Consider the following 23554-nt stretch of genomic DNA (forward strand, 5'->3'; position numbering starts at 1 on the left):
AGACATACCTCCCTTTACATGAAGAACATAAGGAGCTAGAAAGGAAAGGTACTATAAAACATTTGGAGAAAGTATTAGAAGAGAACGGGTCACAGGTCACCTTGTTCTCTCCTTTGCAAACAGCTGTAAATAAAGTCAGAATCAAGGCTTACAGAGTAATTATAAATTCTTAAAGAAAAAAACACTACAACAACACCCCCTAAGAACATCCAATCTCCTGCAAGCTTCCTTGGAAGAAAGAAGTTACATGCCATCAGACAAATAAAAGACATTATTATCGTTTCCTTGTGCCAGTAATAAACAAGTTACAGTGTCTCAGAGCTCCATATTTCAGTGTCCATAATGACTTCACTGATATTTTAAGTGAACACAAAGTCACATAAAAATAATTTTAAAAAATACTCTTCTCATTGATATATAAAGAACCTTTGAACTCTATAACAAAGGAGAAAGAAAACTATTTCATGTGATAGATTTTGAGAGCAAGAAAATCCCAATGAACAAAATCACATTGTACACAATGCTTTCTTCACTTATTCAGATAAAGCTCAACACTTACCAAAACCAATTATACATATACTCACATTTTGTCTAAGGAATGCAATCACAGCTACAAGAGCACAGATATAATTGCTTTCTGGCATCATACATGTGGTAGGTTGAGAGAGGGCCTAGCTCTCCCTCCCCCACAGAGTAAGAAACCACGGCTAAACTCAGTCGGAGAAAGCAGACTATATTTACAAGCATATATAGGAAGCAGATTATATATAACACAATATATACAGGTATTTTACAATATATACAGAAATATATAGCAAAGAAACACAATCAGAAACCAGACCCCCAACAGAGGGGGCTTCCCCCTGTGCCCCCTTCACCCCCCTACCTCCCTTCTTCCCCAAAAAAGGGTTAGAAAAGAGAAAAGGGTAGTTAGCAAGGCAGACAGGGGCCTAAGTACAGGGAGTTAGTATCTCTTATCTGTTAGTTGGCCAGAAGCCCAGAAGCAGTCAAGCTGAAAGGGAGAGCGAAGGGAGGAAAACTGAACGAAAGTTCCAGCTGCTCTGGGTCTAAGACCTCACCACCCCCTTAATTCGCCAATGAAATTCGTTTAGAATACAGAACATTTATAAACATTTAGCCAGAGTGCCCCTTCCTTAAAGGCACAGCCTCAAACGGTCACAATACATAAAATATCTCCAAACCTGTAGCATCTCTGAAGACTGCTGTTTTTACTCTCTCCTGGACAGAAATTTCTAGCTACCATCAAGGAAATACTATGCAATTTTAAGTGAAGGACACAATAAGGTATTAAATTGGAGGGGATAGTGGTGGTGGGGGGGGAATCTATAGATACTCCCCATTGCTATTGTTACAAACAAAATTTCCTTTGACTATCTGTCCCTCTTTAGGTATAAAAGCTTCTAAGATAGATTAGAATGCTAAATAGTCATCCTGTAGAAAAGTTTTCTGTTGCTAAGAAACAGGAAGGAAAATAATATATCCAAGGTCAGCTATTACTGAAGTGATTCAAGATCATAAATAATTTTGACCGATTTGACATATTTCATAAGGTATCAAACACAATGTTTGTTTAGGCTGGAATGTTTCCATGAGCCCTATTTAGCTTAGGAGTTTTATATTTGCATGGATACTATGAATAAAAGTAAAATTGAGTTCAATGAACGGTTACAGAAATGTCACTCTAGTTATACAAATCAACAGGGAATTACAGTACTTTGAGAAATCCTTCTTGAGGAGTTAGAAAGTCCATCACATACATTTTCTATCACCTTTCATTTCTAGCAGCTTTTTCATTAGAGAGATTTTAGTTCTTGGCTTAAGTCAAAGCTCAATGCTTCTAACACACCATTTCTCCAACCAGGCAATGTAAAGACAACTGTTTCACCTGAGGTGACCCACTTCTGCAAGCATGAAATAAGGCATTGTTTTCTTGTTCCTCCAAGAACATTGATTCTTCTGCATTCCAGCTCATCAATTAGGAAATATAAACCATCTCTATGCAAAATAAAACACAGATAAGGTAATAATATAGTGAAATTAGCACACCGTCATCCAAAATGCAAGTTCAGAAAGAGCACACAACACACAAAATTCCACAGGTTTGCTGCATAAACATTTAGGAAAAGACATCATTTAAAAAAAAAAAAAAGGAAGAAATTAACTATGTCAGCACCACAGTATCATTATCCATGAAGTTGAATGAATTATGAATTATATTCTTCCCCAAAAAGCCAAAACACAACAAAAACTCAGAATTACTTTAAAGGTTTCCAGTGAGAAGCGAGAAAAAGACACAGAAAGTTTTAAGGTTTGTTTTTAAAGTGTTCCTCAATTGAACAACAGAATTTCTTCCCCAGCCAAGCTGTAGGGACACACAGAAGCATTCAAGTACCTTGCTATCTCTCTTTCTACTCTTCCTATAGTTCTGCCTAAGTTCTTACAAAGAAGTGGGACCAAGAATTTCCCCTTTTTTACTCCTGGGAGTTAATTAGACTACATACAAGGCCCTGGAAAACAACAGGTTCCAGGCACAAAAAGCACCGTGTTCTACTTTAGTAAACATGAAACAAGCACACAAAACAAACAACATGTCAATGGCAAACCACTTCAGAGATTATAAATAACCTAAACAAAAAACTGCTTAAGAGTAACTCTGTCTGTTTCACAGTCTTTCCCACTGGTTGGTTGCACAGGTTTGAATGTACACTGAACATAACACATATTCAAGTACCTAAGTACAACCGTTTATCTCAATGCTTACAATTTTAAGTCTGAAAAGACAGCTCACAAAAATACAGCATGTGCCATATGGCTACTCTTCTGGCATGCAAAATGACTCCTGTTCATCATGCTTGTTCCTGACATAACTGTCTGGACTCTATAAAAATAGTTTATTTCTGCTGCACCCTATTTGTTCTCTGTATTTCCTGCTTATTATCTAATCTGAAGGTAACATCAGTGATAACACAGCTTTTGAGAAAGGAGGGAACCTGATAGTCACAATGCTACGTTTCAGTGCTGAAATGGCCAAGAGGACCCAGCAGCCATTGTGGGGTGGTCCTCCACACCAGAACCCTCGTTACCTCAGACTCCATAAATCTTAGGCCAAGCAAGCTGTTTCCTACTCCTTTTTAGTTCATTTGGAATACATGTAGTATACAGTCTTTTTTTCTTTTGGGTAAGCAAGAAAATAAATGGTACACATGACAACTTCCATTGACAAGTAATCTTCCCTATTAGAGGGCAAGCATTCTGGTCTTGACATAAATGTAACGCATTCCTCAAGCCTACCACTGGGAAGAGTATCCTGGGAGTTGCATCCTTGAAGAGTGGTTCTTTAATATCAGCACAGGCCTTTCTTTTACATCTTTGGCTGCTGCTTCTTCAAGTTAATCACACTTTTCCATTCCTCCATCATTCATACCATATCTCTACAAAGGACTTAGCAAAGATAAGCCCTTTGTGCCTTTCACAAATGGCACAAATTGTCATTCCTGAAAATCTCAGCAAAGAAGCCAAAAGTTAACGATCATCAAAACCTAATCTCTCAACCCAGGCAGCTAGTCCTAAAGAACTGAAGTATCTGATGGTCCTTGCAGGAACTTGTAGTTTTGTTGCTGTGCTCTATGGTAATTAAAGAGCTTGGTTTCTAGCTCTATCTAGTTCCTTCCCCATGAACTGAAATAAATTTTTTAAATCAAGTGTGGGTTTATTCAACTTGAAGTGGAGACTGTCAAATTTTGCATAACTTGTAAAATGCAGTATCCAAAGGAAATTCACAAAAGGACTTAAAAATCCCATGAAGCACTTTTCTTTTTAGCAAAAAGTGTTAACTATGTCACTAAATGTTATTGAAGATGCATTTCAGAACTGTGGAAAATGCAAAACAGCACAACAGAGCCTAGCCAACTTATTTTCACTTAACAAAGCAGAATGGAACTTTACAGCCAATCATGCTAAAAACATGACATCTGCAAACTGAAATGTGTAAAGACAGAAGTAAGGTCTGCTGTAGAGACATGCTTACTCCCACCCTCCATGACCTGCTGGCTTGGGCCCTCCCTACCTATACAACTTCCATGCCATCACACACTCAGCTGTATTCCTACTGTGGTGACCTCTGTTCCTAACATGAAATAATGATCTAGAGCCAACCTCAAGAACTGAAAGATGAACATCATCTGGGTTTGTTTTAAATTTGTTTTCTTAAGGTCCATCTGTAAGTACAGCTCTCCATTATCCTATAAAACTTAGGCTTTAATCTTTCCTTATGACAAAGTATCATGTAAGAACATTTCCAAGGGATAATTAAATACTAACACACGTCATCTTTACGGACAATAGCTGACAATTTTTTCTCATAAGGAACAATTTTACTTCCCATCTTTACACCATTTTTCTCCTGTCTTGATTTGTACCATGAACCAGAGAGCATGCTATGTTCAAGACTTCCCACAGTACCAATACTGATATGTCAGTCGATAATCCTTTTCCCTAAAGCAAAGATAGTTGTTTATCAACTACACATACTTCCAAAATCTAACAAGCCTCACATTTAATCCTCTCTACTGAGAACTTAAGTTCTCAACAAATACAATGTGTTATTCTGTACTGCTATATCGTATATGAACTAATTAGGAAAGAGAACTTAGACTGAAAGAAGAACATAAGGAAGAAAAAAATAGAGAATCAAGGCAAAAGTAGGAAACTCATGCTGAACATCAAACTGTTTGTCAAATCCTCCAGTAAGTAAACAAACACTGATGTCCAGAAGCATGACTAGTAGACCAGCAGCTCCAGTTAGGCTTTCCAAAAACTTCTAAATTAACCATTTACTACAGCTTTCAAGATACTGTGTCTGTCAAACCATTTTCAACCTAGATATAAAACTATACAGGGCATTCTGGTTACAGAGAATTCTTTAATTGGATACTAGCAATGTTTCCTGGCAGAAACGTTCACAGTTGTCAAACATTTCACTGGCTGAAAAGGCCTCTATTTGTTATTTTGGAGTTCTTGCAGTACCTGCCAGTTCTGCCATCCTTACAACATTTGTTACAGGACAAAACATAAAGCCTAATCTTAAAATGCTGACTGAAAGGCAAAGAAAGTTATTTTATTTCAAACATTTTGAAACCTGTGCCAAAAAGTTAGTTCAGCTGCAATAAGTAAGTTCAGCTCAGCTTGAACACTGTCAAAAACAGGTCTTGCTTGACACTGTAGTAAAAAAGAGCTGTGGCAAAATACTCACTTTATCAGCATCACAAAGTTAAGAAAAAATGTTGCATTTAATTACTGTCTGATGTTATACATGAAAGATGTATCTATTTCTTTCAGATAAAGTTCTTGCTGGAAAAGATACAGTCGAAAAGATCTAGTCAAAAATATTTTGATATGCCTGTCTACTCCTAGATTTTTACAGTTGGAAGAAAAATCCCAGCAGTTAAGCTGGTGATGTTTCTCATCAAGCAATGGCTGAAATTTACTTCAGCTTAGCATATCTCCAATACAGAAAATACAGAAAAGATATCTACCAGGACAAGTACACACGATCTGCTCCAAGACCAGCACTAGCTATGTTTTCCTTCATCAGACTTGTGAAAGAGAGACAGCAAGTTGGTTAACAGTCACAGTAACACAGCATTATGTCATTTCTCAACTGAAGGTAGGGCACAGACAGCTCTGAATATGGGGAGAAAAAGAAATTAAAATTGAAATTTTAAAAAAAAGTATTAAACTAGTAAATTATTAGAACAAAGTAGAGATGTGAAAGATTTAACCTTGAGTCTCCTCTGTTAAGACAGAACATCCTTGGATGCTACTCTAAGCTGCTTCTCTTCACCACTTTCTTCTCTTCTTCCTTCTACCCACAACCATCCCTATTTTTCCTTTGGAAACATTATGATTTCCCAAGTTTTGTTGTGGTTTTGGGGGAGGGGTTAATACATTAAAAAGTATTAATGGGATGATAGAACAGTATTCTGGGAGCTCTTCCCAGGATGTTTCCTTTGCCATGATTAACTACACTAGTTTTGAAAGCAACATTGTGCTATTTCAGTTGCTGAGCAGGTGGTCTGTTAAATCTTCAAAGTTACGTCTTTTAGTTAAGTGTTCATATAAATATTTCATTGAGCTTCCTAGCTTCAATAAGCATTGTTTAACAATGTTTTATGCAACATAGGCTACAGAAATTATTTTACCCAGGTAAAAGAAAAAAAATTTGATAATGACAATTCTTTTCTTTTTCTTTTCGTATCAAGGAGAAAAAACACTGTGAATTCCAAGTTAAATGTGCTTGCTTGGGGATGATAGATCTTACAGTCTAGCCAAATAAGCACAAGTCATCTTTTTGTTCTCTTATAATCTTATTCAATCACTTTTTTTTCTTAAAAACTACTTCATAAATAATTGAAGAAAGTATAAGACATGTTCTTCTACAACACCTTACCATAAATTAATTTGTCCCAAAACAATAAAGAAAAAAGGTCTTCATCATAAGCAGCTGTGCTGTTCAGATGTTAACAGTCACTCTATTTGTATTCGTATAAAGTTGAGAAATCTTGTCAGGTTGCTCTCCCAGTCAATAAAACATTACCAGAAGTTGCCTGATTTCTTTGTCAATTTTTCAAGCCACCATCTGTTTTACTTCCTGGTATTTCCCTCCTTCACAAGTGATTTAAATCATCCTAAGATGTCATATAACACACAAGATATTAATTATACTTTAAACAGTATTTTTATTAGTTTGAGTTGTTTTGGTTTCTAATATTGAGAAAGGAAACCTTTCCTCAGAGAATTTCATTTATCACATTCCCAGATATCTGCACATTATTTGTTATGCAGTGAAACAAACTCCTATTATTAGCCCAAAAAGCAAAACTGCCTGTTGCAATTCTTACTAGTTCGTCTGCATAGAAGACTGAAATTTATTTGCCTTGCAGTAACAAAGTTTTCTGCACTTCAGGAGAATTACTGTAGAGATGGTGAGGCATAAAATTGTAATTTAGAGATCCAAAAATAGACTTCAACTCTTATCCAACTGAAGGCAAAATAAGAAAAATATTGAGGGGGGAGAAGGGAAGATAGTCTAGTTTTTTGTCTGTTTCCAATAAAGCATCTGCCTTCTCCCTCCATCTTTAAGGAATGCATCAAGACCAGTGATGACTGCACAAGGAATTGCAGACAACATAATGCTTGAGGCACTATTATAGAACTGCACAACCAATACAGTATTAAAGCATTACAAATCTTCCATCTCTGCCACAACTGTTTCAAGGGAATAAAAGGGAAACGCACGCAGCTACAAAGGTCAGCATTATAGAGCAGAGCAGAAAAGGAGCTGGAGTAAGCTTCACACAACTCCTTATTAATATACAACTGAGAAGCTACGTCTGAGGCAAGAGTAGAATTCTCTTTTGCTGTTTTGCTAAACCAAAAGACAACCAGTGTAATGTAATATGATTTCCTAAATAATATTGAAGGTTACTAAATATACAGACATGATACCTGTCTCGGAAGGATCTCAAGAAACCAGCAGGAGATGGAACAGTCTCCACAGCAGACAAGAACTAAAATTCTTTCAACTTCAGAAGCAATCATCTAATTTGTCTGAAGATTAGATCCTGACTTTCAGATTTGGCATCCAGAAATGAGGAGAAATACACAGGGAATATATAAGTCTACCAAACACTCTGACCTGCATCCAACAGGACCTACATGGGCAGGAAAAGGTACAAGCCTTTATCTCCCAAGTAACATTTATTTGCCTGACTACAAAAAACATTTATCTCCTATAAATCCCTCCTTCATTCACCAAGCACAATAAAATGAGGCTAGAGCTCTACAGATAAAAGTGTCACACAGCTACAATTTATCCACAGCACATCAGAATTTTGAATAACATTCTATGGAGAAAGGGAGAAAGTATGGGAAAAGTATTAGACACACTTGTAATACTCACTCACATATACCCAACAAGCCTGCAGAGCAACTGGAATCCGTTAAAAAAGCCAAAGTAGGTAACAGTGCCAAGGTATTACCACCTCTGCGATCAAGAACTCTAATACCTACACCACCATCAGACTGTACTCCTGGCTTTGGATGGGAACATGTGCCTATCTTCCTCCACGCTCTGAAACCACCTAGGCAATGTCAGGCTGATGTTCTCAACTAGATCCTTCCCCTCCCTATTAGTATTCTCATCTGCCATATCAATTTTCTTTTTTTTTTTTTTCCTTTTTTTTTCTTTTTTGCACATCACCTTTCTAGCCTAGACTCTGACTATCACTTCCCCTTCCCACACTTTCACTCCTTAGATTTCAAGTAGTTATCTCTCCATTTGTTCTCTTCCCTCTCATTTTCTCCTCCTAGTTTTGCTTTTACAAGACTCCCCCTTCTAAGCAACTGTTTCTTACCAGAGCGCTTGGGCAGCAGGTGTCAGCAGAGATCCTCACACTTTCATCTCCCACAGCCCAAATGACTCACAGCTGTCACTTCAAAGAAATCCTGCTTTGGCCCAGCCATTACATTTAGAGAGGTTTTAGCCAATAAAGCCTAAGTCTTCTCAGCACAAGAACAGGTGTTTTCAAGGTCTACTGTTTTCCACAAATGAATAAACTTTCTGAGGAAGGGCAGAAACACATCCTTGCACAAAAATCAATACATTTTGTTTCAAGGCCCCCATCCTGAAGCATCAATTGCCTTTTTTCCCCCAGCTCAGCTCTCTAACCACGCCAAAACCTTCAAAAAGTTCTGCTTGAAAGACTGACAGATATTGCACAGGAAGTTTAAAGCCCAGCAAAAGGCATAAATAGCAAAGACTACTGTCATATATCAAGGAATAGATGACTAGGGTAAAAGAAGAGTATTCATCCTTTATCACATATTTTTCAACTATGATTTCAACTGTCTATTTAAGAACTTTTGCCCAAGAAAAAGCCATCCATGCTTTTTATAGCAATTTTAAATTTCCACAGGTTGAAATTTCCATTGCCTTTCTATGGAAAGTTCTATTATCTCCAAATTGTTTTCACTCTGTTGTGGTTGTTGAAATTGGTTGCTTCTGCTTGAAAAACCTATCTCCTTACCATGAAGGAAAGAATGCTGTCAAAACTTTCACAGTATTGATGCATTTATTTTACATTAATTTTATTTTACAGAAAAGAGTGTCCTTGTTCCATGAATTTAGTTCCTTGCTCTGGCAGGCATCTCATCATCTTTATGAAAGCTCCTTAATGGATTTCTTTGACTTCACATTTATTCAGCAAGATACACATTTGAAACTTTGTGTACATTTGATATAAAATACCTTCAACTGGGAGGCTCTTCTATTGATTAGAAACCCTATTCTAATTTCTAGACTAAATTCACACGCATTGCCTTATTCTAAGGAACTCTTTCATTGCAATTATCCCTACACATTTATAGAATACTCACATACCCTTTCAAATGCCATCTTACCAGAGATGTCAACCTCCCAAGTCACAACATGATGCGTATCAAAAAAGGTTGACAGTATGTTTTGTTTCTTAAAAATCAAAATTTCTCTTATTTACAGTTTAGTTATACAAACAAATATATAAGCACAGCTGAAGGAAAAGGGTCTTTGATCTGTCACGCTTCCTTAGTACCAGTATCTTTGGTAAATTGCCAGCATCCTTTTCTAATTTTTCTTTTATCATTATGCACGGAATTATCCTTTCCTCCAAAAGAAGTTTAAGAACTTGAATAATATTGATGCCAAAACCAGAATCTTCCAGTCATCTCTTCCAACCTGGTTTAATCTATTCTATTCTATTCTATCTGGATTCATTTTCCCCCTTTTCTTAAAAATAAATGTACACTGCCCCATTAATGCCTAATGAGCTACTCACTCCACAGCGGATCTGCACACAGATTCCATTTCTATTTCTATACTTCTATGCCCTTCCTAAGGTGACTGGAATCAGTTGGTGTAAGTTTGACATACAATCAAGTTTTTAGACAAGCCTGCTTTTAATGTTTCCTTCTCCCCACTCTTGAAAACATATCCAATGAACTTTGCACTGCTTTAATACCCTTTGCGGGGTTTAACTGGGTTTGACAGTTTCACTGTGCAGGCTCCTGTCTCTAGTCCTGAGGCACTCAAAAGTCTAGCTGCAACAATGAACATGATCATTCTTTCATCAGTACAAGTGTATCTTAATGACAGCTTTGCAGAACATTCATACATTTAACAAATAAATAAATGTTGGTGGCAATTCTGAGGAAAAAAAAATCTGTCCCATTAGCTACAATATTGCCACAGACAATCACAAGCACTCCCTAAGTTTTTGTTTTGTAACTATTATCATTTCCTGGATTCCTCACAGATGTTGAAAGCTGCACTGTTGTTTACTGCTACTGACTAGACCTTTAATTGAATAATCCCTTTCAAGTTTTAAAATAAAAATCTAACTTGACAGGTGATACAATACATTTTGTGTTCCATACCATAAAACCAAACAAAGAGGCAGTAGCATGTGCTCTAGAACCCCATTTTTCATTTCTACATAGTAACAAAGTATTTTCATCACATTTACTCTTTCAAATTCCCATAGGAAATGAAGATGGTTGTATACTGCTAGATTATGTAATAAAAGCTCACAGCACAAAGAGACAGGGGCAGGTGGGGAGAGGGTAAACAGTATCCTGCCTAGCTCCTTCTAAGCCCATCACGGAAACCATTAAGCCATTACAGGACCACAGGACCACAGGGATGCAGAATGACAGGCTGGGACACAAACTGGGGACTTTGTGGAAGAAAGAACCCCTCCAACAGCTGTCCCAGGATAGCTCCAGCCCATGTCCAGGTGTGAAACTCATCACTGTAACAGGAGAGCATGTCTTGGACAGAGGGGGGTCACTGCCCAGCACTGTGGGACATATTATGGGATGCAGAGGAAGGGCATTTAGGGGTTGCACAGGACTTACTAGGGGATGTTTACAGGAGGAACCAAAGGCAAGGGCAGGGATGGATTTATGATTTAGGGAAGAACAAGCATGAGAAAACAGAGAAGTGAGTGGCTAAAAAGGGACAATTTTGTGCAAGGAGTTTGTTGGTTGGTTCACTTCCACGGCCATGCCTTGTGCCTGATCAGTGTAGTCTGTCCTATCTATTAAATCCTTTCTAACTCTTTTCTGGGTGAACAGCTTTATTCACTATGTGTGCGTGTACACTGGAGTTTGAGTGCAGCAACTGAGGTGGGACTGCTAGCCACCGGAGAGACTGAGGCAAGTGCCAGCCTGGGGTGGGTCATGGGGATGCCTGTGCCTGCAGTGCAGTGCCTGGAGCATGTGCAGGCATGCATTCATGTGTACTGGGAACCCATGTTCAGCCTTCCTGCTGGTTGGACCTGGGGCATGGTGCTATGGCAACTTCACTCCTCTGGGGCAGCCAGATCTAGCTCGCTGTTGCCACCTAGTACAAAGGAATAAAAGGCTTCTAAAAAGCTAAACACAGTACCTGCTTAAAACACAATTTTCTTCTGCTGTTCCTCATGCAGTGATCATAATCTTTTGCTCTGTATCTCAACTCTGTCCCTTTTCTACTACTTTTCCACTCAGATAATTTCACTCATTTGTATCAATCTTCTCTATCATAGATATTTCCTCCCTTCCTTTTCACTTCCACTCTACCCCTTACTTAGATTTTATGGGTTCATTTTCCTTTAGCATAGGCCTTTCTGCATTTTCTGTAATCCTACCTTGGTCCTCCATGAAATTTCTTTTATCATTTCTTCTTTAAATTGTCATACACCCTTCCAGTAACCACCACCCCTTACACAGTTTGGCATTTCCTTTCAGCTTTCCTCTCACATACCAAAATTTGTTTTTTGTAACATTGCCTTTCACTCTCTTTAAAAGCAAAATGCATGCAACTGAGGCAATCCTCTTCTTAAATAGAACATGGTTATTTTCAGCACTTACTGACTGAACAGGGTTTGTATTAAAGTTTTTTTCACAGGAGGACACCATGAAAATCACCAGACTATTACTGCAAATGCAGTTCAAAAGACTCAAAATTTGAGTCAGTTCTTCACAAAGCATTAGAGTCTGCTTGTGGATGAAACCACCAAGAAAACACCCAAGGTTTAGTTATTTCTTTTCCCCTCCTCCTCTGTGTGTGCCTGCAGAAAAGAGATCATTTTCACATACTCCTCTTAATAGAATTTGATTTTGCAGACTTTGTTCTACCTTAAGTTGCTCACCTCATTAACTTCAGCATATCCATATATGACTGCAAAGTTGAATTCAGTTTTTCACTCTAGCAAGAGTTTGTCAAAGAACTTTTATCTTTTTGATGTGTTTTGCATCGTCCCTTTTTCTAAGCTACCCAGAATATTGCATTTCACCAGCTGTGAACACCAACACTTGAGAGGCACGTGGAGACGGAATTATGAGGAAAGGCTGAGAGACCTGGGGCTTTTTAGTCTGGGGAGAAGACTAAGAGGGGATCTAATAAATATATATAAATATATGAGGGCTGGGCATTAAGGGGCAATGGGTATAAATTACAGCACAGAAGTTCCACCTCAATATGAGGAATAACTTTACTGTAACAGTCAGAGACCACTGGAACACGCTCCTGAGAGAGGTTTTGGAGTCTCCTTCTCTGAAGACCTTCAAGACCCATCTGAATGTATTCCTGTGCAACCTATGCCAGATTATGTGCTCCTGCTCTGGCAGGGATGTTGGACTCAAAAGATCTCCAGAAGTCCCTTCCAACCCCTAACATCCTGTGATCCTGTGAATTAGTATGGCATCTTCCATCCAACACCTCATACTGTCTGTTAGGACCCTCACTAATCTAAGGCATTGATTTTGGTGTTCTAGTTTTTAAAAGGCACTATACAAACAAGGAAGATTCATCTTAAACATAACTCTACAGGACTGAAAACATTTATCAGCTTTATACGAACCCATCTGTCTTCACAAAAACTCATATTCATCAGATGACTCTTTAATGACTTTACCCACTATTATAGAGAAGGACAATTTGATACTGTTACTACATAAAGAAATCTTCTGCACTGAAATTACTACTTCTTTCCAGAAAAACAACTCGGTTATATTAGCTGAACTGTGTTTGGCCTAATGGCTTTAAAAAGAAGAGACCACATCACTGTGAGGAGACAGCAGACATCTTTCGAATAGTATTGGCACTCAGGAGCAATGCTTTAGGTTTCTCCTCGTCCTCTGCTCTGTCCTGGTGAGCCTGCATCTGGAATATTGTGTCCAGTTCAAGAAGGACAGAGAACTGCAGGAGCAGGGAGGTCATTCTGCCCCTGTACACTGCACTGGTTAGGCCGCACCTCGAGTACTGTGTCCAGTTCTGGGCCCCTCAGTTTAGGAAGGATGTTGACTTGCTGGAGCATGTCCAGAGAAGGGCAACAAGGTTGGTGAGGGGCTTGGAGCACAAGCCCTATGAGGAGAGACTGTGGGAGCTGGGGTTGCTGAGCCTGGAGAGGAGAAGACTCAGGGGTGACCTTATTGCTCTCTACAACTACCTGAAGGGGGGTTGTAGACAGGCAGAGGTTGGTCTCTTCTCCCAGGCAACCAGTACCAGGACAAGAGGACACAGTCTCAGGCTGCGCCAGGGGAGGTTTAGGCTGGAGGTTAGGAGGAAGTTTTACACAGAGAGAGTGATTGCCCATTGGAATAGGCTGCCCAAGGACGTGGTGGGGTTGCCATCGCTGGGGGTGTTCAGGGCAAGGCTTGACAGGATGCTTGGTTCCATGGTTTAGTTGATTAGGTGGTGTTGCATGATAGGTTGGACATGATGATCTTGAAGGTCTCTTCCAACCTGGTTTATTCTATTCTATTCTAACTGCTTGAAAGAGTCCAATGCAGAGCCACAAAGATGGTTAAGGGAGTAGAACATCTCCCTTATGAGGAAAGGCTGAGGGAGATGGGTGTCTTTAGCTTGGAGAAGAGGAGACTGAGGGGTGACCTCTTTAATGTTTATAAATACATGAAAAGCAACTGTCAGGAGGATGCAACCAAGCTCTTCTCATTGTTGTCCAGAGATAGGACAAGGAGCAATGGATGCAAGCTGGAGCATAGGAGGTTCCATGTGAACATAAGGAAAAACTTTTTCACTGTGAAGGTGACAGAACAGTGGAACAGGCTGACCAGAGTGGTTGTGGAGTCTCCTTCACTGGAGACATTCTAAACCCACCTGAACATGTTCCTGTGTGACCTGCTCTAGGTGGTCCTCCTCTGGCAGAGGGGATGGACTAGATGATCTTTTGAAGTCCCTTCCAACCCCTAACATTCTGTGATTCTCTCCAAAGAAGCAGTACAGAGCTTCTGAGTTTGAAGCAGCAATGAGGTAAACTTGCATACTGACCACCACAAGCCAGGGCAGAAATGTGCTCTGTTCATAGATTACATGGCAAGGACTAGTCACACAGCCTGATGCCACTTTGGAAACACACTGGAAACAATGAAGCACAAAATCTTCCCTTGGGAACCAAAATTATCCCTTAGCTGTGAGGGACCCAGATAAGGAAAATCAAGGTTAGATTTAGTCCTGCTACTCTTTGTTTTGTCCTAGCACAAGAGACTTTTACTCCACAGCCTACTTCTGATGAAGGGCTTTTCCTTACTCCAGCTGAAAGCATCAAGGTCCATAAACAGCAGAGCAATAGAGGGCTCATTGCAACTGCTTCTGCACTCAGTGAACCCTGATAACCAAAGAGCTGCAGTACGCCTCATGTTCCTCTGCTAAGCAGATGTATTCCAGCCAATGACTTCACAGTATCACTAAGGTTGGAAGAGACCTCAAAGATCATCGAGTCCAACCTGTCACCACAGACCTCATGACTAGACCATGGCACCAAGTGCCATGTCCAATCCCCTCTTGAACACCTCCAGGGACAGTGACTCCACCACCTCCCGGGCAGCCCATTCCAATGGCAAATGACTCACTCAGTGAAGAACTTTCTCCTCACCTCGAGCCTAAACATCCCCTGGCACAGCTTGAAACTGTGTCCCCTTGTTCTGGTGCTGGTTGTCTGGGAGAAGAGACCAACCCCTTCCTGGCTACAACCACCTTTAAGGTAGTTGTAGAGAGCAATAAGGTCACCCCTGATCCTTCTCTTCTCCAGGCTAAACAATCCCAGCTCCCTCAGCCTCTCCTCATAGGGCTTGTGCTCAAGGGCTCTCACCAGCCTTGCTGCCCTTCTCTGGACACGCTCAAGTGTCTCGATGTCCTTCTTAAACTGAGGGGCCCAGAACTGGACACAGTACTCAAGGTGCGGCCTAACCAGTGCAGAGTACAGGGGCACAATGACCTCCCTGCTCCTGCTGGCCACACTATTCCTAATACAGGCCAGGATGCCGTTGGCCCTCTTGTCCAGCAATACACCAGGATTAATCCTGCAGTCCACATTGTTCTCCCAGCCTGCTTTCACCACACTTATCAAGTCCTACAGTGTCTTACAATAGGCTTGGACTTCCCCTTAAAACTCTGATCATGTAAGAAATGTGCACCCTTGTCTTGTCAGAAGACAGCTACAAAAGTTCACTTCTGTATTGACTATAAATCTTGTCTTAGTCCTTCATTTACTCTGAAAAATTCAAACTGCCCTAAAACTTAAAATTGCATTCTGCCCATGTACCAATGAAATTCATTTAGAATATCATGTTTTCATTTTGATCCCAAAACATTCAGCCAGAGTGTTCCCAACACTGTCTCTTTCTTAAATGCACAGCCTCAAACAGTCACAGTATTCAAAAACTCCAACTGGAAAAGACTTCAGAGAACACTTGTGGGGGGAACTCTATCCCCCATTAGACCTGCAGTCATCAAGCTATCACAAATAAACTATATTCTGTGGAAGTCAATGAAGTTGTTCCCATGACTGCAAAGATGGCCTGGCTTTCCCTTGCTACATTTCTGTATGTAATATCATGTACTCTCCTTCAGGGAGCAGAAGGGTAGATACTGGAAAACAGGGATTAGTATATTTTCATTCAATGGCCCAGAGTGACCAAAACAATTATGACATGCACAGGGACTGTCCCCTATATATCCTCACAAGGAACTCTAACCATATAATGTCAGAATTACAGTTCCATATGTTACTAGGTTTTCAGATTCTGCTGAACAAATTAGAAGTACTTAAGATATTCAGTGTTATTAAGTACTTTGTACCCCACATTTTCTACTAGGTCACACATTGCCCAGCATTTTAAAGCAGGCAAATATTACATATCCTGTTTTTCAGAAGTCATATTTGCCATCCAATTTTGTCTACCTAGAAGTCCATTTGAAGGTACAAATAGTTCAAATTTGGATTCCAATTGCTGGTGGGCAATTGTAGAAACATTCCCAGTACATTCTACCCTCCTTAATCTGACAGACTTGCTATATGTTTTATTGTACTTAAGTCTGAGGGATTGGACTAACATTTTTTCCTCTACAAAGCACATTGCTGTAATTGAAACAAAAGTCAACTGAATATCATAGTTTGGCATTGCAAAAAATGCACTCAGTTCTGTCTAACACAAAGTTTTAGCAATTGTTTCACATTTTATAAGAATACCGAGTTACTAGTGGCCTTTTAAAGGTATATAAAGAAGGGATTAAGTCTTTTAAACCAAAACATCCACAAGTTATAGAACTTTCAAGCAATTATTGATTGCATACAGCTAACCTACAGTAGCACAATTTTCCTTCCACACTATGCATTATCAAGAAAAGTTCACATAGCACAAAACTGCCCTTTCTTCATTATCTCACAATTTCCAGTAACAGCTGCATCTAGTTGCATTTTCTTTGCTCTTTTAATTTTTTTTTTAATAGATTCTTATATGGAATTGTACCTGCCCATTCATAGAACATGTTTTCAGATTCAGAAAGAACCACTGCCTCTAGCCACCTGCCTAGTACCACTTGTACAGACAGAGTATAGAGTATACAGTACACAATACAGACAGCTACCTCACTCCAAAGCACTAGTTCAGCCAAGACAGTATAAGGTAGCAGCTAACAAGCTAAGGTTTCATACTGTGCTGTATTTCCCACCACACTCCCTGGGCAGGCATGCTCACATATTATAGGGACAGATATAGATGGGTCAGTCACAGATGGAAGACATCCTTGTGAAGAAATTTGTCATCAGACAAGTCAATAGGAGAAAATTCAGGCAGGAACATTGTAACTCTTCCTACACACAAGCTACCAGAAATGCTTTTGACAGTTTGAATGCCACACTGCTTGTACAAAAACATTCATTTCATATGATTATAAAAGAGCAATAAATGTAGTATCATCTTCACCATAAAATCAGAAACCTTGTTTTTCAGCAGTCACCTAGCCTGAAGTTAACATTGAAATAGCCTTCCTCAACTCAGCACTGCAAAACCTCTCATAGTCCAATACCAATCCTGTACACTGCTCCTACACAACTAACTAACATGGCACTGTGGCAGTACAATTGCTTAAAGCACCTTTAATGCCTTTGCATCCTGACAACCATTACACTGAAGGAACCACATGAAGTTACAAGAAGCACTGAAATACCCTAGAGAGCTGTGAAACAATACAGAATAATGGAATACTATCAAAGTCCCTACTATTTCCAAATCATGGAACTCTAATTAAAGTTTCAGTCTGGTTCACAATAAATTTGGGGGGAAAAAGGCACTGAACCATAAAAATGGCTACACAAAACAAGGTAACATTATTTTACCATTTGATACTGCTTTGACCATATCATATAATCTACTTTTTAATAGGCTTTTATTTCCCTTTCATGAAAATTTTTATCTAAATGGCTGTAACAGCATACACCTGCCTGGAAGAAAACCCTCTTTTCAGTGATTTGGAAAAATACTATCGTGCAGATGTCCTTTTCTTGACATGCTCTGTTCACTTTAAATGAATGCACCTCATTAACTCTGATAATTAACAAGGTTATTCTCAAAACGTAAAAGGTTTAAGTTCCTCTATTAAGTCATTATTTGAATTTACACTGCTATTAAGATGATGAGGCTACTGTGAATTTATTTTTACACAAGATGTTTCTCTTTTAAGATCCTATTTTTTTTCCAAGTCAAGGCATATAATTTCATTGTCATGTACGCTACACAATAGTAAATCTACTGGATTAATAAATGTATAATATACATACAGAAACCAAACAAAAGTAAAGTTGAAAACCTAGATGGAGTGAGGTAGCAAAGAAAAAAGACAGCCAAAATAGCATGTTTGTGGCAGCAGAAGCCAGCAATAACTGAAAAAAAAATAAAAAAGGACCAAAATTACAAGCAGATATACACAACTGGGGAAAAGACTATCAGCAGATGTATACCCTCCTAGCTGAACCATTCCAGTAAGACTGCAGGCTACAGAGAAAATTCCAATTCCCATGCTCTTACACTGGGAGCGTAGTAGCGCACATTTGGGGAATTTTGTTCCTAGACCACGTGTAACTGTCTAACTAGTAAGATCTACTCAAAATCTAATAAGTACTTTTATTTTGCATATTGGTGTTCCCAGTACATGAACTTGATTCATCCACAAGAGAAAAGCCAGATGGTTATTATAAGGATATTAAAAACAGTTAATTGCAGCAGTCATGTAGAGAAATTCCACATCAAATGAAAAACCCCAATATGAACAATTTATCTTATTATCCATATTGACACCATATTTGTTGATTTGAGCTGCAGTTAAATATATGGAGTAATCATAGTATGGAAACATTAGTCACATTTACTTAGAGATTTAGTTATAAAGGGTTTATTGATAGCATACCCGACACCACAGCATTGAAGCACATTGAATATAAGTATCTAGAGATGTCAAATTAACGTCCAAGGTTTTACAAAGATGTTTCTTTGTACAGAAGACAGTCACTACAAAATTATAATAACATTTTAATCCTTTAAATAGAATAGACCAGACCAGGTTGGAAAAGACCTTCAAGATCATCAAGTCTAACCCAACATCATCTAATCAACTAAACCACGGCACCAAGTGCCTCATCCAGTCTCTTCTTAAATATTTACCTCCAGTGATGGTGACTTCACCACCTCCCTGGGCAGAACATTCCAATGGCAAATCACTCTTTCTATGAAGAACGTCTTCCTAACATCCAGCCTAAACCTCCCCTGGCACAGCTTGAGACTGTGTCCTCTTGTTCTGGTGCTGGTTGCCTGGGAGAAGAAACCAACCCCCACCTGGCTACAACCCCCCTTCAGGTACTTGTAGACAGCAATAAGGTCACCCGAGTCTCCTCTTCTCCAGGCTAAGCAACCCCAGCTCCCGCAGCCTCTCCTCACAGGGCTTGTGCTCCAAACCCTTCCCCATCTTTGTTGCCCTTCTCTGGACACGTTCCAGCAACTCAACATCTTTCCTAAACTGAGGGGCCCAGACTAGACACAGTACTCAAGGTGTGGCCTAACCAGTGCAGTGTACAGGGGCAGAATGACTTCCCTGCTCTTGCTGGCCACATTAGTCCTGATACAGGCCAGGATGTCATTGGCCTTCTTGGCCCCCTGGGCACACTGCTGGTTCATGTTCAGCCTACTATAGACCAGTACCCCCAGGTCCCTTTCTGCCTGGCCACTCTCCAGCCACTTTGACCCCAGCCTGTACCACTGCATGGGGTTGTTGTGGCCAATGTGTATAATCCAGCACTTAGATGTGTTAAATCTCATGCCATGGACAAAACAACTTTGTTGTGATGTGAGGATTCCCACAGCTCTGACTGGATTTGACACTGAAACAAACTAAGTTTACAGAGTTACGGTCAGATGGTTAGTCCCACATAGAAGAGTTTCAAGCACTGCTAGTTTAACCCACCCATGCATCTTAAAAGGGTGTCATTCATTCAGCATGCCTTTTCCACAAAACTTTAGTTACTGTATTTTAAAGCATCCACTGCTGGATCTTGTCACAAGTGCTGATCAGCCTAAAACAAACATTAAATTCTTCCTATGAAGCATCAGGAGTGCTATGAAATATACAGGACAAACTCACTATGCAAGTCTAATCAGCATAACTGCCTGAGGAATTATCAGTTTGCCAATCTGTCAACCCCTACAAAAAGTGTAAGAACATTCTCAAAAATATAGTATGGTATTCATGGATGAGCTGTACAATTAATTTTCATTTTAAAGTTGAAAGTGACTGCTCTTCAGCAGAATGAAGATAGAAATATGCATGTGAGATGAATGGAGGGCAGTATTTAATGGTGGCAGCTTTACGCAAGCTTGGATGAGATTTTTGGTCAGGAATATTAGATGCCAGCAGAGTTTTTGCTATTATTAGGAAGTATTATCACTGATTGTGTCTCCAAACACACCCTTATATATGGCTTGAACATTTGGAAATGGATTTGAATGCTTACAGTGCTATCTCTGTTAGATACTTTTCCTTTCTAAATGGTGGTTTCCCAATTGAAACCAATGCCCTGGCAAACAGCAAAGCTTTAACTTTCATTGCCAGTAATGAGCCTCCTTCCTCGGTCTAATACAAGATGCACACAGCATTCATCTTCTTACAGCCCCCCTCCCCACCCTAATCCAGCAGTCAGAGACAGAGCCCCAAACAGAAGAGTTTGTTTTTCAACATGAAGTTCAAAGAGCTCTTTTTTTTTCTTTGCTTTTTTAAACAAACATTGGAAAAAAACAGAGTGGTTTTGGCATTGCTTTAATCACATTAAACTTGACGACAGGAACTCTAATTAAAATCTAGAACTCTAGCTGTAAGAAACAGCTAATTAGTTCCCAACTTAATGAAGTACTGTGGCAGTGTCCATATTAGCTGTTCAGCATTAGAAGGGATATGTTCTGCAAGATAAACTCATTCTCTCAGGCAATACATCAGTTTGTATATTTAGTTCAATCCATGCCATTATCACAGGGATTTAAGCAAACACACTGTAATAACTATCAGATTTGCAGATCTCTGTAGACAGTAAGATAATTGAACTTCGTAACATTTCAAACAGAAAAGGGCAAAAATAAAAGGCAGTTTGTTACCTTTCTATTAGGCAGTGAAGATAAATTAAATTGCACTAAGTGTAAGGCGTTTCTCTCCTTTCGATTTGTTCCTGACCACAACTTGCAACTACCAGAAGATGGGGAAAGAGAGAAGGCATTTTACACATGTGCTCCCCAGAAGTCTGATCAAAATACACGGGCTACGGGAAGGTTTGGAGGAATCTTCGCTACAGAGACAGCAAGACACGCTGACAGCAGTGGAAGCCTGAAAACCTTAGCTCAGATTTCCACAGCTTTTGGCGCCTGATTTTATAAGGACTGGTACCTCTATCCCCCTTTCCACACACAGAGCATCAACTAAAACAAACAAACAAACAAAAAAATCGCTGAAAAATCTAATTACAAAGGGCAAGTTCTCCCACATTCCCCAGACACCTTTTCAAACCCGAGTTTCCTCCTGTTACCGAGTCGCTGCATGCCACGCTTTCTGGGAAAACCCTTGACGTTAAAGCAGCATTTACCCCGCTGTTGAGCTGAGAAGGATGTGACATTGTCCCTAAGGGGGTCAGAGTCGCGCCGGGGAAAGGCTCGGCGGGGAGCGCACAGCCCGGCGGCGGTACTCGCAGCAGCGGAGGCTCCCCGAGTGGCAGGCGGCCGGGGCGGGCGCTCGGGGGCTGCTTCCTCCCGGGGTCCGTCTCCGACTCGGGGCAATGCGATGCAAGGCCAAGAGAAAATACCTGCAGCGCACAGGCTGGAGGCTGAAGGACCAGGGCAGCTGGGACCGCTGCTCCGTACCAGCGACGGTGAAAGTGCCAGCCCGGCTGAGCAATGACAGCAGGCGACGGGTTGACGGAACCCCCTGTGCCCGTCCGCACCCGCCGCTGGCCGAAAGCAAGAGGACGGCAGCAGGAACCTGCGCGAGTGTCTTTTGGCGCTTCTCTCCAAAATCCCTAAATATCACCACCACCAAACAATAACAACAACAACAAAAAAGGCAAAAAACAAACAAGCAAATAGAGAACAACACCCCCCACCAAAAACCAGAACAAAACCAAACCCCCACAGCCAACCACACACACACACACACACAAGACAAAACCAAACAAACAAGCAAAAACCCCACCCCAAACCAACCCTCTCCCCAAAAAGGGCAGCACCCGGCATGTGCCCCGCCATCTCCACGCTCCCTCCTTCTCCCCCTTCGCGGCGCGCCGGGTCGAGCAGTGCCGCCCCCCACCCACTCACCAGCGGAGGGCCGAGAAACCTCAGGGAGCCGGCTGCCGGGGCGGCGGGGCCGGCTGCCTCCCGGGCTGCGCCCTCCGCCCCATGCCGCCGCCCGCCCAGCCGCCAGCCCGCTGCGCCGCCGCCCGCCCCTGCGCCCCGCCCCATGATGTCATCGCGGGAGCTCCCCCGCCCGGCCGGCGGCGGGGCAGTAGTGCCCGGCACATCCCGCGGAGGGTGGGTGCAGCTGACCTCGGGCTCCGCTGCGTCAAGTGAAGTGGTCGGTCGCGGGGAAGCACATCCCTCGGATCGGAGGATTTCACGCCAGAGAATTCACCCCCTCCCTCGAATACCCCAGGTTCTGTTTTTCCTATGAAATACTCTCTCAGATCAGTTTGTTGGAAGTGTGGAAATCCTGCGTGGAATCATTGGGAGAGAAGAGACGGGGGCTTGTTTGCAGGTCTCTTTGTACTAAAAAATTGTGTGGTCGCCCGGATTCGCCCCTTCCCCTTAGAAGATGCACAGAAATAGCATCTAAGCCCTTAGTTCAATATGGAGAGCAACTGGGGGGTTGGGGGGCTGTCGAGGGATGGGAGACGGCACTCAGCACGACAACGTGCAGCTAGCTCCATTACTTAGCCTCCCGGTTGTATAATTAACTCTCATGTGATATTTGAATGGCTTAGGTAGCTTAAGAAACTAACCTTCTGAGGCAACATGGACAAGTAGTGGTCCAGAGCTGGAAAGACAAAATACATTTTAAAGTCTACTTTAACACATCTACGAGTTACATGCATTTGATAGCAGCTTCGTCACCACACTAAATCATTCTAGGCTGATTTAAATTAAGCTTCTGTGGTCTTAGGTAACAAAGTATAGAAAGGGGACAATATGGACTTTTTTTTTTTCTTTTTTCTTTGATTGACAAGTCTAGAGATTAAAGAAAACATTGGTAGAACAACTGAAGAGATCGAGGACTGTTAAGTCCTATTGCTATAGGGGCAAATGTCTAAACAAGTATCACCTTCATAATGATGAAAATACTAAGCAAGCACCTGGATATTACGGAATTCACTCAGGTAGATCAGTACTTTTTCTGGGTCCTGGGATCTGATCTGCAGATCAAAACATGAGAGGTTTTTTAAAGTTTTACTGCTTGTTATATATTTCTTCTCCTTTTCCAATAAACTGTAAAAAAGAAACAAAGCTGTTCAAAATTCTCTCACCTTCTGGCACTAGTTTAAAAATTCTTTTAATTCTCAGCTATATGCAGGTAGATTTTCACTCATTCTTGCAACTTTTATCTCACCCTATTTATCATTTTGCTTTATTGGAG

At 40.6% G+C, this 23554-nt stretch overlaps 1 protein-coding gene across 6 annotated transcripts in view; it reads right to left on the reverse strand.

Moving 5' to 3' along the window:
• Positions 1-22347, reverse strand: part of MARCHF1 (membrane associated ring-CH-type finger 1) — a 216199-nt gene extending 193852 nt beyond the window's left edge. For all 6 annotated transcript variants that reach the window (XM_054165819.1, XM_054165812.1, XM_054165794.1 and 3 more), the window contains exon 1: positions 22243-22347. The gene's annotated coding sequence lies outside the window, so the exon portion shown is untranslated. The remainder of the gene's footprint in view (positions 1-22242) is intronic.
• Positions 22348-23554: the final 1207 nt, after the last annotated feature.

The sequence above is a fragment of the Dryobates pubescens genome, chromosome 1 (assembly GCF_014839835.1).
Source record: "Dryobates pubescens isolate bDryPub1 chromosome 1, bDryPub1.pri, whole genome shotgun sequence".
In the NCBI taxonomy this organism is placed as follows: domain Eukaryota; kingdom Metazoa; phylum Chordata; class Aves; order Piciformes; family Picidae; genus Dryobates; species Dryobates pubescens.